At 48.7% G+C, this 15,761-nt stretch overlaps 1 long non-coding RNA gene across 1 annotated transcript in view; it reads right to left on the bottom strand.

Annotated features, from left to right (window-relative positions):
- Nucleotides 1–15,761, bottom strand: part of LOC123522047 — a 64,504-nt gene that overhangs the window by 48,007 nt on the left and 736 nt on the right. The window lies entirely within an intron of this gene.

Genomic DNA, 15,761 nt, shown 5'->3' with positions numbered 1-15,761 from the left:
AGAAATTATGGCCCACGGATACGCCTCAAGCCTGGAACGGAACTCATCCCAGTATAAACTAAATAATAACACCAGAAAGGTATGCACTCATTACAACAATCATCCCCAGATCAGAATTTGCCCTGGAATAAAACTCAGAAGAAGGGAAAGGAAAGAAAGATTAAAGGAAACAGTAAATACGGTAAAAGCAGGGAGGTAATGGGAAGAGTGTTGTTACACTGTGGAGACTGCAATCAGTGTCACAAAAATATATGAACTGTTGAATAGAGAGCCCATTTGCTCCATAAACGTTCACCCAAATCACAACAGGAAGTTAAAAAATAAGAAAGTGTTGGCTAAACCCACACAGAAAAAACATACCAGTGTGTGTGATCCAAGGATTGTAAAAAATAAAATCCAAGTCCAAAGGAGGGAACTGTATTAAGAGCTTAAATTCTGAGCACTCAGTTTGGAGAAGGTTACGGATGATAGTGAAAGCCCAAAATCCATCTGCAGAGTCACCACAGGAATTAAGCTTCCAGTGAATACCCGAACAGCCTTGCCCTCAGAGTGCATCAGAAAGTGGATTAATGCAGATATAGGTAGGCTGTGTTTTAATATTTTAGCATTGAACTTTCCCTTTTAACCTATTTTTAATTTGTCCTAATTTTTATTATTTCCTGCTTTTTTTAAGATCAAGGTTTTTCTGTGCTTTATTTAGCTATTGTTGAAAAAGCTGTATCAGGTGGTTTTTTGGTATGAGTTTATGTGATATCTAGATAGGTAAATCTATAGAGACAGTAACTTGATCAATAGTTTCTAAGGGTAATGACAGGGAAGTTGGGGGGGAAATGGGGAGCTAATAACAATGAGCACAAAAAGTGAAGAAAATGTTCTGAAATGGATTGTGGTGGTGATTGCACAATTCTTTTCATATATTCAAACCGCAGAATGGCATGGCACATGAATTATAGGTCCATAAAACGGTTTTAAAAGTTAAAAAATAAAAGAATTGCCGACGGTGAAACCATCTAAACCTAGGTAGTAAAGAACATCTGCTATGAACTCCGAGTTCTCCTAAGTAACTTAGTTTGATCCTAAGGGATCAAGCTGTCAGCAGCAATTCCAAAAGTTAAACGGGAAGCTTAGGGGGAAGTGAGGTCATGGTGAAAGGAGAGGAACAAGCCAGAAAAGGAGGGTGGGATGGCTGCGCTGTTTGAAGAATGTATCGATGGCACCGCACTGAACACATACCAACTGTTGAATTTTGTGTCTATCGTCAACAATTAAAAAACAAAACAGAGTTTTGTTTGAAGTCTAGTCCGTTGCCATAAACTACCCAGGTGGCAGGAACCCTTGTACAGGCTACACACATACAGAAGACCAAGGGGCAACTGAGGCTGGAGGCACTCCTAGGTGAACTGGTCCACGCGCACCCTCCTCTCGTTCCCAGCAGTCCAGACTTAGAACCACTCATGTCGTAAGGGCTCAGTGCTACAAAGTCAGCGCCCAACTAACGGGGACCCGGTGGAACGGAACAAAAAGCTGGCCGGTCCTGCGCCATCCCCGCGAAAGGTGTGGATTGGACCTTTGTGATGGACACTGTTTCCCTGGGCTGATTTTTCACAAGTAGACTGCCAGGCCTTCTTTCTAGTGCACTTTAGTCTGGAGGCTCCAGATATTCAGCATCATAGCTACACACAGGTCACCAAAAATGGACTGTGGTTGAGCATCAGGTAGGCTGGCTGGGAAGGGAACCTGGGTCTCCCACAAGCAGGGCGAGGATTAGGCAATGAACACGATGCTTTCCCTCCCTCTCAGAGTAAACTATTTAAAACGTCACCACCACCACCCAGCCAGCAGCACTGCTCCAGCCCTGCTTCTCAGCAGCCACTCCATCACACATCCATGCCCTGTGATGGGCGCCTGTCAACCCACACAGCAGAGCAATGCCCCAGAGGACAGGATTCTAGCTCCTGTTGTCCAATGCACGGTTCCCAACACCGACAACGGTGCCCAGGACGGTGCAGGCACCCAATAAACGTTTGCTGAACGGATGTGAGTGAAGACATGGTTGGAAGGGGCAGCAAGGGCTGCTACATCCCTCCTATAGCAGGTGCAACTAAGTGACCAATTTCGAACTTCACTGAAGATGCATCCAATCACTAAACTGACATCTCATTCCCTCACTCGATGACCGAGTTGCTACCAGGTCCTAAGGGTCAGGCTTAGTAGCTAAATGCTCACAGTTAGCCATGTGTGTGGTGTGGTGTGGCAGCTCAACAAGAGCAGGGTTCAGTCTTGGCTCACCCCTCAACAAGTTACTGCACCCAGTTTCCTCATCAATTCAAGGGTGGAGTCAAAGCTGAGCCTACCAGTTCTTAAAGGTGCAGACACAGCTTATTTTATTGTGTGCTGCTCCTGTGTGCTGCTCCCGGGCAGCGTTCTCAGACCCCTGGAGCCAGGGTGAGGCTCTGCTCTGCTGACAAGAGTGAGCTTGCCGCTTCCCAGACTTCACCACCGTTCGAAGGCTACAAGCCACTGTTACAGCGCTGGTTACTTTTCACGCACATCGTCTAGGCTGTGTCGCTCTGTCTGGCATTCCACAAGCAGGGAGTTTGTCAAGGGCTCACCTGCATCCTCACTGAGGCTGTGCAGAGAGCTCCAACCAACCTTGCCTGGGCTCCAAGGAGCGAGGGTGTCAACAGCCTGGGCTGCTGTGGAGGTCTCGAAACCATCCCTGCCCACACGCGGCCCACAGGCTCAAACTTCTGGTTTGGGTGAGCCATTCGCAAACAGATGGGCACCTCAAATGAACCTGCCATTGTACAATAACTACACGTGCACGTGCCTCCCAGAATGGCGGCATAACAGGTAGTTGCGATGTAACCTGGAGTCCCATCAACAAACAGGTAAGGCACTCGGCTGCCAACCAACCTCTTAAGAAAGGCTTGATGATCCATGTCTGAACAACCAGCCACTGAAAACTCTGGGCTATGGCTCTACACTGGCACACACAGGGTCTCCCTAAGGCAGGCTGACGAAAGGACAGCTAGTTTAGGGGTAGGAAACCAGCTCAGCCATCAACACTGTGCCAGTACCACCAGGAAGGCAACAAATGGCAGCTGCCTCGCCTTGGGCGGTAATTTCCCGCTGTCCTTTGCAAGTTAGTGCCTCGTCTCACAAGCTGGCAGGAACACTAAGTGGCACACTTTTGTACCGTGCCCAGCGCCACGGAGTCCGCTCTCCTGCACCCAGAAAGCGGGCGGTGTGGAGAAGAAAGTAAAGAATCTCAACTCCTCAGAACAAGGAGCCTGGGAGCCCATGTCCCATGTTTGCTGACCTCGTCTGACTTTGGAGAAAGCATTTCACTTTTCAGGACCTCACTCGGGACTTGCTGGCTCGTGTGCTCGAGGCTACGCGGACGCACAGTGACTCTGACGTGCCACAGAACGCCACACTGCCCGCCTCTGTGCCCAGGCTCTTCACGCATAGGGGTGAACCCGTTTCACGGCCGTCTTCCTTTCTCTCATTGGCCCTCTACCAAGCATGACTTCCTCTTCCAGAGACTGGTCTCCTAGCACCTGGTTCATCCCAAACAAGGAAGCTTGTGGTGGGAAGAGCGAAGGGGGATTTCCAAGCTAGTGAGGCCTTTGCCCCGAGGGCTTCAGTGTGTAAGGAAGTCTTTCCTAACCTGAGCTTAATCCGCTTCTGGTCAGCTTTCACCTCCTGGCCGCCTCTCTTTAATGTCACTCTATAACGTTCACTTTCATATTGAACAACTGTTATTCAGGTTGATTCGTTGAAAAGAGAGGAATCAAGGAGAACACACCTAACAGTTCATGAAAATTACTGAGTAGTTAGGAATACGCTTAGCGCTTTAGAAACAGGACGCATGGAATCCGGTGAAGTACTAGGTATATGCCCAGTTTACAGACAAGGAAACAGGCCTGGGGGATAGCGTCACTTTGTTTAGGTCCAATCAGTTTGGCCTGACTCCACCATCTCCACCACCCAAGCTTCCCCCTCCAGCATTCTTCCTTTCTGGGCTCCACAGAGGAGCAGGTGCCGTCCAGTGGACCCCAACTCCAATGCGTCCACTGGGAGCTCACCCTGCAGGGCCTCCCCATGCCTGGTCTACCACACTGCAGTGTCAGCCGCTGGAACGCCTTCCAAGAAACCTCAGATTCCCCCTCAAACACCCTCCTGAGGGCCAGAGCCCAGCAGAGGCAGGGGACCGGCAGACACCATCGCCAGAATCCCGCTCACCGCACTTCCAGGAGCCTGTGCAGCAGAAGCGGGGGCACCTGATTTCCCAGGAGCACGCCATCCTGACAAGTGCTCTGCTCCCTGCGCCCACATTCCAGCCTCAGCAGCTGCAGGACAGGCTGGTGACACTTACATCTGCTTGGCTCCTCGGGGAAGAGTTCGGAGAAATAGGTTACACCAGAATTAAAGTGTTCTATTACTGTGCCCAGCCTCTGGGGGAATGAGCAGCCGCCAGCACTGGCTTCCAGGTGTCCCCGGGCTGCCGGGGACATGACCCTCACTGCTCGCTATGACCTGCCCTCTCTGACTATCCACGATCGCACCACTCCAAAGGCAGCGACCCACCCCACCGCCTCACCAGGGACCAGGGACATGGCAGTGCTCTTCTTCCCCCGGAAGCACGTGCAGGAGTGACGAGGAGGTCACATCCCTGCAGCTGCAATGAGCCATTTAAACTAGGACACCCCTTGTGAGCTGACTGGGTGCTGCCGCCACATTTTAGAAACATCCCCGGCTCTACTTCTGGAGAAACACTTGCACAAGTGCCCCGTGGTATGAATGTCTGAAAGTCTAACAGCAAAACAAATGAAAAGGCCTCACATGCCTATCAATAAGAGACTCACAAGCTATGATCTATTAATACTAGAAACTATTGTATGGACATTGGAGGATAGAGGAGAGCTAGGTCAAAGAGTACTGCTGCAAAGTCATGGAAGCCTAACCAAAAAAATACTAAAATGTGAAGCTCTCGCTTCGTGCCACAGTCTCTATGTGGATTTGTGCAGTGCACTTCTGAAGGACGGGTTTCCCTCTCTACCCTTCCCCAAAGAACAGTGCAATCCGTGATGGCCACCATGTCAAAACGGCAATCCGGGCATCTGTGAGGGATTCAGATCATGTTCCTTTTCAGTGTGCTTGGAGTTCGGGGGCCGAAAAGGAATCTGAAGGGGCCAGACCAGGACTACAAGGAGGATGCAAGAGAGTTTCCCAGGGAAATCTCATAGGATAATGCTCGCTGGTCTCCAGAATGAGCACGTGCACCATCGTGAGGGAAAAATGTCTCAGCACAACGTTCCTGGTTTATCTCTGACCAAAGCAGTTTTCTATTTACTTAAAACTTCTTCATAGTAAGCCCCCATGATCCTCCTGCGTCCTTTGAGAAAATCTATCAAGATTACCCCTTTGGGATCCCCAAAATCCGTCACCGTCACCTTCCGAACAGACCTCGCTGCCTTGCATTGAGCTGGTCCAGCAGATCCCCTCAGAAGCCACTATTTCGACAGCACCTGTTATTTGGGGAAGTACCTTAAGGGGCTAAGACAGATGTGCGAGGGGCTTCAAAAATTCTAGTATCACTTAATTCCATTTTCCCACGAACTTTGTGAAGCCTCCTAGGATTAGTGAGAAAACTAGTTCTGCAGCCATCCGCTGATCAGAGAAGGACATTTTTGTTTATAATAAACTGTATGAACTGAAACTCTACTAGCAATACCTTTTCATTTACCTTTGTACATGCATAAAGAGATTGATCGCCAACAGGAAATGTCTGACACACACTACAACATGGAAGAACCTTGAAAACATTATGCTGCATGAAATAAAGTCGGTCACAAACGGGTAAAAGTTGCATGAGTCCACTTACTGGAACTATCCAGAATAGACAATAAATGTAGAGACCGACCTTCACTGCATAGGGGGCTCTGAGCCCGTTGATGAAGACGCAGTGATGTGGAAACAGGGAGTGGGAGAACTGACTGCACAGCATGATGGAGATAAGCAACGTCACTGGATTGGACGTGTAAAAAATGTTGTACTGACACACATTTTGCTCACACATATATATAGATATTTCTACTGAAATAAAACAATAGAAATTTGAAAGCTCTCCAACACAGAGGAATAAAGCAAAGACTGTAATAATATAAACGGTGTGACTAGATGCACTCTTTAAAAAGAAACAAAACCACAAGCATTTGTATCTATAGGGGGACAGTCTTGGGATACATGTCAAGTTGCAAAAATGGGGGATGTCTGAGGCCTGAGCAGAGAGTCCTGTTATAAACTTCCGCACATCTGAAAGGGTGTAATAGCATAATATATTTGTGTATTATAGAATTGGGGGGGGCAACAATTGAATTGACTGGCAAGAAACAAAACTACCACCACCCAAACAGGGTTCTTATTTTAAGGTGAAATTGCACCAATGTGCACGAGCCGTACTAGCCAGTGGGAGCACAGGTGAGCACCAACCGTGCTAGCCAGGCAGGAGCACTGGTTGTAAGAGAGAACATTTTCCAGGGTCTTCCCAAGAGTAAGGGGTTAAGGTTCAGGTCCAATTTCTAAGCCAGAAATGACAGGGGGGTTGGGGTCAAGCAGAGGAAGAGGGAAAAGTGGGTTATGTGGTGAATTTTTCATAGACACCCTGTGGAAGCTATAAATCCCATCCTACCCTGAATAATCTGCCCGCTTTCAAAAGACACCTTCCTCCCTCTCGTCCACACAGGATGAGGAAGAAAAAAGGAAAAAGGAAACAAAAACAAACTGAAGGGCGAATTCCCTTTCCCTCCAGCCAAGAGAGGCATCCCACTGTCACCAGAGAGCAGCTCCCAGGCAAAGCCTGACCAGTGGCCTGGCCAAGCTCCATCTTCCAGACAAAGAGCCATGTGCCGGGCGCCCGAGATTGTCGGGAGAGCCAACCCCGGCCATGCCAAACGAAGCCCACTGATTCAAATCCAGGCACTTGGGCCAACAGTCCAGGAATCTTTTCACACTCGCTAGGGAAATCCAATCTGAGACCAGTATACAAACCAGAGATTCTGCCAACAAAACAGCAACAGTGTGGAGCGGCAGGGGGATAAATCAATGGGACCTTGGCTAAAACTGTGTGTGCTCTGTCTGCTTACCAGAACAGAGGCACCGCGATAGCTTTAAACCTTGGATAAATATCTATTTTGCCTCCCTGTAATAATTAAACACAGACCCCAAACACACACAACAAATAAACACAAAGGAAACTATGACACACAGACCAGAGCTTCGATTAGGGCAGACTGTTCAAGAGTTAGGTCTGACAGCTAATGTCCTCAGGCAAAAACTCTCTGCTCACATTAAACCACATCCTAGCCTGTCTGGGAAAGCACTGTACACACAAGACAAACTCATGGAATGCTTGAATAGCCCGTGGTTAGAAGGGGACTGGGCCGTGGCAGTTCTAGGGTAGCATCAGGTTCAATTCCCAGCCCATGCCGCCAGGCACATCCACCACCCCTCTCAGTGGAGGCCTGTATGTTGCCGTGAAGCTGAACAGTGGGGCTTCCATTAACAAATTTAAAAATCACAGCCATCGAGTCAATGTGAATTACAGCAACCCTATAGGACAGGGTAGACCTCCCCTTGTGGATTTCCGAGACTGCAACTGTTGTATGGGAGTAGAAAGTCTTTGTTTGTGACTGACGAGGCTGGAGGCAGTCACGACCAAGAGAGCCAGACCCTGCCTCAACTACAGCCTGACCAGGGCATGAAGATGATGGGAGTCTGGAAAAATGGAAGCCCCAAAGCCAAGTTCACCACTGGGACTGGCCCTGTCGAGTGAAGAAGCCAAAACGCCAGACCACTCCTGACGTGGTGATGGTGCATCCCCAGATGGGGATACCAGCCAACGGGATCAACCCCTTGCTGTGACTGTCCTGGCTCCCCAGGGAAGTGGCCAGGATGTTCACACAGGGAGCTCATCAACTGAGAGCCCCGACGGGCACACAGCCCCGCCAACCCATCAAGAGGTCAATTCTTAGACTAGCCCGAACGGAGGCCCACACACCCAGTCCACAGGGCCCATGGAAGAATGGTGAGGTGCTGCTGAACTGCCTCTCCGGGGGATTTCGGGTTAGAATGGCCAAACTAGAATTTCCCTGAATGGGTCCAAGGAACAGAGATGCCATCCTCTGAGATGAGCCTAAAAAGGCAGAAATGGGAAGGCCTGGAGGCGAGCCCAGCAAGGGGAAGGCGCATGCAGGTTTTACTCAGACTCTCCTCTCTCCAGCCGGCAGTCAGAGGCTACAAGAAGCATTCTGGGTTTCTGTGATGACTGCTTTTCGTCTGCACAGGATTAGTGTCTCCAGTAACCAGCCCTGGGAGATCAGAGCTGCAGGGGGATGGGGCGAGACAAGCAAAGACTCAGTCACTTCCTCCCTCCTTCAACTCCCCCTTTCCAAGGGACTCACTGACTCCGACACTGCCCCGTTCTCCCATCACCCTTGCCAGTCTTAGAACCAAGCCCCATCCTCTCTGGCAGTTCACTTTGTTGTACACAGAACCAACTGGACGGTACCTCACAACAGAGCCGTGTGAATGTGCCCATCTGTACACCTGTTTCTTCATCCATGCATTTGGAATGACATGATCTGATGCCCATAGGGGATGCAAAATTTAAATCAGAACTGTAGAGTTCATCTCTCCAAGAGAATCATAACTCTCTGACACACCACCCCTCCCCATTCTTGCACCTATGCATGGACAGAGTGCCCCCCCCTCTTTGATGAGGCTCAAAAACCACTCCTTGGCCAAGCGTCCAGGCTCCACTCCTCTGTGCTTCTGAAGATATTCACTTGATTTACTAACCTAATATGGATGTGTTACTGTCACCAAACAGTAAGCAATTAATCCCCGACCAAATATTAATCATGCTATCTTCAGAGGAAAAAAAAACGAGTTCTTATTGAGCACCTACTATTTGATAAGCCCTGCTCTGCACATACCATCTATTCAATATTAAGAACAGCTTTATTACTCTGTAATAAGAAAATAGAAGCTCAAAGAAGCAGCTTCCTAGGATCACGTGATAAATAGCAAAGCCAAGATTCAAATTCAAGTTGGCATAAATCTTCTTACCAACATGTAGGAAAGGATCTTAGAGTAGTCCCTCAAGTAATTAATGAATGCTTTAAATAATACCATAACCATAAGTAACACTCAACTGCAAGGTCAGTAGTTCAAACACAGCAGCTGTTCCATGGGAGAAAGATGGAGCTTTCTACTCCAGAAGAGAGTTACACTCTCAGAAATCCACAGGGGCAGTTCCACCCTGTTCTCTAGGGCGGCTGTGAGTCAGAACGGACTCCATGGCGCTGAGCTGTTTTGCTGTATGTGTCAGGTAAAGGAGCCCTAGCGGCACTACGGGATAAGCACTGGCCTAATGGTTGGTGGTTCAAACCCATAGTCACTCTATGGGAAAAAAGACGAGACTGCGTGCTCCTATCAAGATCTATAGCGTCAGAAACCCTAGTCAGAGCCATTATGAAATGGAAAAGATTTAATGACAGTTGAATGTACCACACACCGTTAGATACATTTTATACACATTGCTTCATTTCACATGCACAATAACCCCCCAAAATATGTGGATTACAAGGACCACCAGAGTATTGTCCAATATAACATTGTACAAGATTGGAAATATCCTATATTTGCACTGTCCAGCCTCAGAGCCACAAGGTACCCATGGCTGTTGCAACTGAGAAACTGAATTTTCTATTTCATTCCCTGTGATTGCTTTTAAAAGTAAATGTAAGCAGCCAACGGTGGCTAGCAGCTCCCACACTGAGCAGTGCAGCCAGCAGTGAGTGGAGCAGTTGGAATTTGAACCCAGACAAGCTGGCAGGACGGTTTGTGCTCTCAAGCACCCTGCAAAAGACTTCATGCATAAAGAAGAAATTGAGGGGGGGGGGAGCAAGGGAAACAGTCCTTTGGGGAGGAAATGCTTTTCAAAATGTAAATCTCTATGATCTTTGGGTGGCAACTATAAAGATAGCGGACGATTACACTTCAGAAGCTCACAAAGGAGACATTTCTATTTTTTAACTATTTCTTAATTAATCTCCTCAGAGAGCGAAGGACAACTTTAGCAGGAGACTGACTGAATCTGCAATAAAATTCTCAGAGAGATTCTGGCATCAGTCACAACAAACACCCTCTTGGAATTTAATTTCCTTTTCAGCACACAGGCTTACCTTGGAAACTCGTTTACAACGCCACCACCACCAGTCACAATTGGCCTGGAGCACAAAACTTCAAAGCCCCACCAGAGAGCCTGAAAGAACTAGGTGGAACTCTGTCCCACACGTGGCCAAGTGCAAAGTCCGACAAGTTCAATGGCCAAGTTCAAAGTCCAAGTTCTCCCAAGCCAAACTTCCCAAGGTTACGGAGGGCCACTCTCAACTCAACCCCCCACCCCCCACCCCTATTTGCTCTACCCCTCCAGTGGTTATTAATTGGGCTGTGATACACAGATAAAGTCTCGGAAACCCACAGGGCCAATTCTACCCTGTCCTGCAGGGTCGCAATGAGTCAATATTGACTCGATGGCAGTGTGTTTGGTTTGGATTCATCTGCCTTACACTACTGATCATGCCACCGCCGGCCGCTACTTGGAAATCCCTCCAAAGCTAGGATTGTCTCCAAGCCCAACAAGGCGGATTTTTCAAAAGAGGGAGAAAACCCACAACATGAGTAAAGAGATAGGGATCGGAGCTATCTCCCTTCAAAGTCCTGCCACTGCCTGCTTCTGGTTTTGTTCCGGGTCTCGGCCCCGGGATGTTCACTGTGTTTGGGGTTAGGACAGGTGGTGAAAGTTAAAAGAACTATTGATAAGTACATAAAATGTACTTTAAAAAAGCCCTACCACCACCACCACCCGAGGACAATCCCTGTGGAAAACTTAAACCATCCCATTATCCCAAGTGCCTTGGGGCAAAGGCGCAGTAGAAGCCAAACTTTTAGTTGAGTACCTGCTTCAAATCACAAGTTCATCTCACTCCAAACCAAAATCAAACCCACTGCCCTTCGGCCAAATTCGGACTGGGAACAACACTAAGGCACAGAGTAGAACTGCCCCGCAGGACTTCAAAGACTGTAAATCACTAAACACAGACTGCACTTTCTCCGGAGGAGCAGCTGGAAGGCTGGAGCAGCTGGAACCCCTGGCCTTGCGGTGAGCAGTCAACCAGCACAAAGGTGTGTCTGACCACAAGGACAAGGCAGACAACCGCATGCTGAAAACAGGCTCAGAAAGGTGAGACGATGGGCTCAGGGGCCAGCCCACCGCAGCACCACGGGACTCCAGACACGCAGACTTGCCATTTCACCCTGCTGTTTATTCCACACCGGTCCTGGGCTAACAACACGACTCACCTCGGAAAGCACTTTACAGTTGACATCTTGCTTTTTCCATACATTAAATCATTTAAGGGTCGCCTCAACCCTAGGAGGGCTCCTTTCCACGTCTGCACAAGGCTACTGGGATTCAAAGTGAGCCCTGGTGGCCCACTGAGTAGGCACTCGGCTGCTACTAAAAGGCTGTTGGTTCTAATCCAACAGCCACCGAGTGGGAGAAAGATGTGGCAGCATGTCCCTATAAGCATTACAAGCCTCAGAAACCCTGTGGGGAATTCTACTTTGTCCTTTAGGGTCATGACACGTTGGAATTGATTCAACTGCAAATGGTTACGGGGCTTGGACTCATTTGTCATTTGACAAATCAGATGTAACATTTCAACATTTTTTGTTTTCTCACCTATAAAAAGACTAATTCCTAGCAATGCCTGGTTTACGGGGTCAAACCTGTCCAAATGCATCACCAGTGAGTCCCTCCTGCTGCACAGGGACCCAACACAGCGTTTCTGAGCCTGTCCACCTCAGAGCAGAGAGCCTCGCCTTTCTCCCGGGGTGGAGCTGATGGGTTGGAATCACGGGCCCTGCACCTAACCCACAGTGCCACCAGAGCTCCGATGATAAGTAGTAAGGACTCAAATAATACCTAGTAGAGTTGTGACACTTATCAATTTAATTTATTCGCATATATACATATATACATAACATATTATAAATAGTTTAAAGACTAAACTCAATTAGCCAGGCCTTCTATTTGTGTCATTGTGGTTAGGCACTGGGCTGGAAACCACAAAGTCAGCAATTCGAAACCACAGTCATTCCTCCTTGGGAGAAGGACAAGGTTTTCGACTCCTGTCAAGAGTTGCAGCGTCAGAAACCCACATGGGCAGTACTAGCTTGTCCTATGGGGTCGCTATGGGTCGGAAGCAACCTGAGGGCAATGTGTTTGGAGAATTTGGGGTTTAGTTGCTGTAGAAGTTATTTTACCACTGCTCAAACTCAGAAATAACCACGAACTGCAGTTTCCAAGAAACTGACAAGGATTATTGCAAACAATGTGCTCAAATTCTATATAGGTTTTGAAAGCTACTAACAGAAGTGAACAGAAAAGCAGGTGAGTTCAGGTATAGATTCCAAAGACAAAATACAGAGGTGAAGGAGAGGGGTCAAAGTAGAGACCCAGAGCCCATCCGTGAACAATTGGACATTCCCGCACAGACGGGCTCCACATAAGAGAAGATACATCCAGGGGGCAGTTTACCAACAACACTGCTCTCATTCTTTAATCCTGCCCCTCCCCCTCATTATTATGATCTCAGTCCTACCTTGAAAATCCTGCTAGACGTGTGTGCATACATTGGTACAGACGAGAGCTTTGAATATGTGGACCTCAGGATAGGCAAACCCCTCAGAAAGGGTATGGGAGTAATAATTCCAGGAGGGTAGAGGAAGGGAAAGAGGGGTAGGGAAAACGGATAGCAATGATGGTGGGGTAACATCCCTCAAGGGGAACAAACACCAGGACAGTAGGTGCATGGATAGAATGGGCAGTATAAGGTATGTATAAATAATAATAACAACACATGATATATTAAGTGTTTGCAAGGGTGGCAGGGTGGGCGAAGGAGGGAATAGAGGAGCTAATAACAAAGGACAAGAAGAAAGATAGTGTATTAGTCTAGGTACTTTGGAGAAACAAATCCACAGCGACTCATGTATAAGAGAGAGTTTTATGTAAAGAAAATGTGCATCACGAAAACATCCCAACCTAATGCTGCCAAAGCCCACAAGTCCAACATTAACCCATTAACCCAACACCAGTCCACAAAGTCTTCCACCTCACAAAACAGAGGCAATGATGCCTACTGCAAGAGGAAAGCTGAGTCCGTGAACGAACAAGCATCTCAGCACTAGCAAGGGTCTCCACACGGCTGCTCCAGCACCCAGGGCTGCATTGGGATAGGTCCATGTAGCTTCTCCTTGGGGATGTCTTGTAGGAAGTCAATCTTGCAAGCTGAAGCAGGGAACTGCTAAGGCAGCTGCACCCGATGCAACCATCACAAAACAAGAGACCCGAGAACTAGAAAGGCGAGGCTCACCACCCATTTATCCCTCCGCCTTTCAATTAGCCCCACATGTGATTATTGGCCAGGCTGGCACAATTAACTAACTCAGATAGTATTTTGAAATTGTTGATAGCAACATTCGTATATATCCGCTTGATATAATGGATGTGTGGATTATTATAATAGATGCAAGATCCCCTAGTAAAATGATTTATCTAAAAAGTAACAAAACCCTCCCTCCTTCCAGCAGCATGGCTCTATCATTAATGTGCTATTTCACTCTGGCAGTAACATCTCAACCCGGTCAGGGTGCAAAATGTTATGGCCAGTAGACAACCCAGAAATTCTGCTAAGAGGCTAACCAAAGAGGGAGGCTGGTGAAGATGCTCGTTGCCTTGAGCAATTTTGGCTGTACTCAGCCTTAATGACATAGTTGGTTAGGCTGGTGCCCATAAGGTCAGCAGTTCAAAACTACCAGAGCTCCAGAAGGGAAAGATGAGGTTTTTCATTCCCATAAAGAGTTAGTTCCAGAAACCCACACCGGCAGTGCCAGCCTGTCCTCTAGGGTGGTACGAGTCAGATCAACTTGCTGGCAGTTAGTGTGTTGTTGGGTTTCAATTGGCACATTTATTACACTCGTTTGAAAAGAAAAACCTAGGAAGTTGAGAAATGCAAGACGCCCGTAGAAACAGCTCACCACTTCTCAAGCCGGAAGGGAAGAGATGACAGGATGACAGAAGTGTAGTGCTACAAGGACCCCAGCATCAGTCAGACAGGAGGAAGCCTGGGGTACTATGGCAACATGAGATCCAGGGGATGTCCTTGAAGTGAGGCCTCACCAAAACCAGGCCAACTGAGTATCCACACCAGGCCTCAAGGTTAAAAGGAGGCAATGGAATACAGACCCACAGGTAATTTTCAAAACGCAGTACTCAGTTTTATAGTAAAGACAGCTGGAGAGCCATGTAGCCATTGCCTACACAGGAGCAGTATTCATACTTGGAATCTCGTTCCAATTCTTACTAGTTTGTTGGTGTTTTGGTTTGGAATTTGCACTCTTCTAAGCTGTGTTCTTTTAAGTCCACCCCAATTTCGTCAAAAGAACAAGATAAGGTTTATTTTGCAATCTAGTCTCAAAAGGAAAGATCTCATAGTCTCCCTCAACCTGCCCCTCCCCCCTTCCCATCATATTTCTCCCCAGCTCTTTATGACCCCGTTTCACAGATAAGATAACTGCGGTCCATCGAGGACAAGGGACACATCCAAGGGTCACACTGCTTGCCAACTTATCTTGAACAAGAACTCAAGTGACCCAGAGTCTGGGTCTGCAGCTGTACTACTGTTGCTAATAACTTAGCAATCTGGTGTCTTGAATACAAAGTTTACTTGAAAAAGAGCCAGCATGAGTCATCTTCCTTTTCCAGGGGCACCACGCAGGTTGTTCTCACAAAGCCCCAGCAGCCCCAGCACCACCTGTTTCTGAAACAACCAATCTCCACCAGAGAAGAGAAAGTCATGCCTGACGCCCCCTTAGGGTCCCCACAAAGCTGTGAGCACGCGTGCTGCTGGGTGTTGGGGGGGCCGTCTAACCTCATCCAGAGAAGCTTTCCTCAAAGAGCGAAAAGTCTGGATATGGGCTACACCGGAGAAGGAACGGGGTGGGTGCGTGTGAGAGGGCTGGAACCGGTTTTGTTCGTTTGCAGATAGCTGCAGGCCATAGGTCTGATTTCAGGCTGCCCAATCCTACCAACCTCGGAACCGTACCTAAACACTCCTCCGCTCAGCTCCCCCTCAACTTCTCAGGACAAAAGCCCTGCAGTCGGGGAGGTGAATCTGGCAGATGGGGAGGGGAGGGCAGGAAAGGAGGGGCGGCGCTTTACAGTGGCGCTAAAGGAAGCGCGCTCTGCTCCCTCCTCCACCTTTTACAGGAACTCCCCTTCGGGTCCGCGGGCGCCACAGGCGTCCCCAACGCGGCACCAGAGCCCTCTCCCTTGATCTACATCTGGCAGAGCGAGGAAGCAGCTAAGCCCTCCCCAAGTGCCACCCCAAGCCGGCGCATCTGGTCCCCGGTTCCCCACCGCTCGCCTCCCTCCGGGGCTTCCCCGCCGCCTTTATCCGCAGGGACCGGCCGCACATCGAGGACCCGGGTCGGGCCACTGCCCACTGCCTCCGGGGACCCTGAGTGCACCCTTCCCTCCCCGCCGCACTGGACCAGGGGATCCGCGTTCCCGCCTTCCCAAACGGGGTCCCCGCCTCCCGCCCGGGACGCTCTGGCACCGCGTC

Source organism: Echinops telfairi, unplaced genomic scaffold (genome assembly GCF_000313985.2).
Source record: "Echinops telfairi isolate 266 unplaced genomic scaffold, ASM31398v2 ScPeMD7_1713;HRSCAF=2227, whole genome shotgun sequence".
NCBI lineage: Eukaryota > Metazoa > Chordata > Mammalia > Afrosoricida > Tenrecidae > Echinops > Echinops telfairi.
Note: the sequence above shows the minus strand (reverse complement) of the source record. Positions and strands in the feature narration are given on the sequence as shown.